The sequence below is a fragment of the Petaurus breviceps genome, unplaced genomic scaffold, assembly GCF_028583685.1.
Source record: "Petaurus breviceps papuanus isolate PSGF00001 unplaced genomic scaffold, PetGlider_PUasm1.0 90721, whole genome shotgun sequence".
In the NCBI taxonomy this organism is placed as follows: Eukaryota; Metazoa; Chordata; class Mammalia; order Diprotodontia; family Petauridae; genus Petaurus; species Petaurus breviceps.
This window is the reverse complement of record NW_027187322.1, coordinates 106,394-109,040: the sequence shown is the minus strand read 5'-3', so window position 1 is coordinate 109,040 and position 2,647 is coordinate 106,394. Positions and strand designations below refer to the sequence as shown.

Here is a 2,647-nt window from a genome sequence, read left to right as displayed (position 1 = left end):
AAATGAGATAATATATTTGAAGCAGTTTGCAGACCCTGAAACTCTCTATGTAGCTGCTACTACTGTAGCAATATCTGCTACTACTACTACTACTACTACAAATACCATTATTATGAATTTTCAATTTTTTGAAGTCTCCAACAAACCTTGAACTCTGTCACTCCAATGTACAAACTCACAATTCTGCTTTAGTTTAGATGGGCTTATGATATTGAAGGCAGGACCTAGAAGGTCATCAGGTCTCACCTCTTTCATTTTACAGATGAGGAAACTTAGTCCCAAAGAGGGTCAACCCAAGAAAGTGGCAGAGGTAAGATTTGAACCCAGATCTGCTGGCTCCAAATCCAGAGTCCTTTTGAGGCCTCCACTAGATATTACACTTACTATGTTGGGGTCTGTGTATGTGACATCACATCCATCTTTCCCAGTGGTTGACATATTCCACACGCTCCTCATTTCTTTGGGGAATTTTCAAGGGTCCTCATCTTCCAGAGGAAATTTTTGGGTCAGAAGGTACACGTGTCTTCTTAACTCTTCTTCTCCATTACCATACTGTGCTCTGGAAAGACCACAAACGGCCCCAGGATGTATCTATCCCTGGATCTCTCTCTGGCCTCTCATTTCATTTGTTTTGGCACCTGATGGTTCCCAAAAAGGTTTTGATTTGCATTTCCCTGATTGCTGGAGACCCAGTGCCTTTTTTTTTTTTAACACGGAGTGATTTATGGTATGGTATGCATTTCCTGGATCATAAACCATTTTTTTTTTTAAGAACAAGGCAATTTATTAATGAATCTGGTGTGGTTTGTCCTAATGTTTCTTATTGGCAGCTGCCACCTGTCCGGCAATTCTGTCCAGGTCTCTCTGTCCCTGAGGTGTCAGTTTCTGGCCCCGTCCTGGTCCTTCTCTACCATCTTGAGCCCCTCCAGGGCCTGCAGGACCCTCCGGACCACGCCCTTGGAGCCCCAGCTGAAGTGGCTGGGCATAACCCTGTTGCGCTGGCGCCCCCCGTAGATCTTGGTCATGGAGCCCACGCTGGAGCCGCCATGGAGGTACAGGTGCCGGGTGGTGGAGGCCGCCTGTGTGTAGAACCAGTTCTCATCGTAGGGCGCCAGCGCCTTATGCTTGGCCAGCTTGACCGTGTCCACCCATTCGGGGACTTTCAGCTTCCCTGACTTTTTCAGGAAGGCGGCCAGGGCTCTCATGAACTCCTGCTGGTTCATGTCCTTCACCGTGACTCCGGGCATCGTGCGGGCTCCGAGTGGCCACCCAAGGGAAAGGGAGAAACGGGGCTTCCCGGCCGCGAAAGAGGGGAAGGAAACCTCAGGACCTACCGTTTTACCTTCAACTTGGTGAAGTACCTGAATAGATGGTTTGCTGTGGGAGTTAGGAGTCTTTAAAAATTCAAGACAAACACCTGGGTGATTCAGTCATTTACCTGTGGGAAGGCAGGGGCTTTGGGTCAGAAGCCATGGGATTCTGGAGCCCTTGCCAGTGCCATGACTGTGTTTGATTATTCAGTGACTCCCACCAGAGCCATAACCAGAAATGATTGTGCAGGCATGGACATGCCATAATGGTATGAAGGACAGTCTTACCATCATTAGTAGAGTTAGGGCCAGAAACTGGGTAGCCTGTCTCCCAGAGAGTCCAGGGGAAAGGTGGGGCCCCAGAAGATGATTCCACAGAGATGGGACCCTGGGGGCACAAGGTGAGCTGGCTACAAGGTGAGCTGTGGGGATTGTGGTTAATGTGGGAAGGAAGCCTGTCATTCCAAATATTTGCACCCTGAAGCAAGGCCCCATCGGTCCCATGCTAGCTACAGATCTGACTCACTCTGGGCAACAGATTGAGCACAGTTTTCTGGCCTAATGGGAGGATCATCTTCCTTTTTTTAAATTCCTCATGCTCTGTTTACAGTAAATGCTTAATAAATGATTGCTGAGATGAATTCCCTGATGATCATCCTATTATAATGATAACAAACCATAATCATGATATTAATTATAATTAAAATTTCCATTTTGATTACAGCCCTAACCATTGTCCTTCCCCATTGGATCATATCTTTAGAATTGTGTTAATTCTGGCCACCACATTTTAGGAAGGCCGTCAAAGCTAGAATAGAGCTTTAGTGAGACATACTAGGAGACACACTGCCTGTTATTTCTTTTGACCTTTTAGGGAGAGGTAGAAGCATTTATATAGCACCTATTCATTTATGCTAGGTGCTTTACGACTAAGATTTCATTTGATTTTCTTGACTCTCTTTTCTTACCTTCTGGCCCTTTAGAAGTCTGGCCTTCCAGAGAGGCTCTTGGTGGACATCTCACTGTAACCTGCCCTGGGTGGGATGGGAGGGGTAGGGTAATGTTAGTCCCTCCACTCAAGAACTGTGGTGGGGTGAGGCAGCTCCTTTGAAGAGAGAAAGGTGCCCAGATATGAAAACCTGAAACAAGGTCTTATGAAAGTTGGCTGAGGAAAAGGGGATGATTAGGGGTAGGAACTTTCTGAGGGTCCCAGGAGTTTTCACCAGGCCTTCAGGTGAAAAGGGCTGTCCCTTGGACCTGGGGATGTTTAGCTTGGGGAGGGCCATGAACTGTTCCTACTTCGGTATTGTTCGGTATTGGTCTGCTGGGCCCTGGAG

General features: G+C 47.2%; 1 pseudogene; it reads right to left on the bottom strand.

Moving 5' to 3' along the window:
- Positions 1-768: 768 nt before the first annotated feature.
- On the bottom strand, positions 769-2,389 carry LOC138144679 (small ribosomal subunit protein eS19 pseudogene; annotated as a pseudogene).
- Positions 2,390-2,647: the final 258 nt, after the last annotated feature.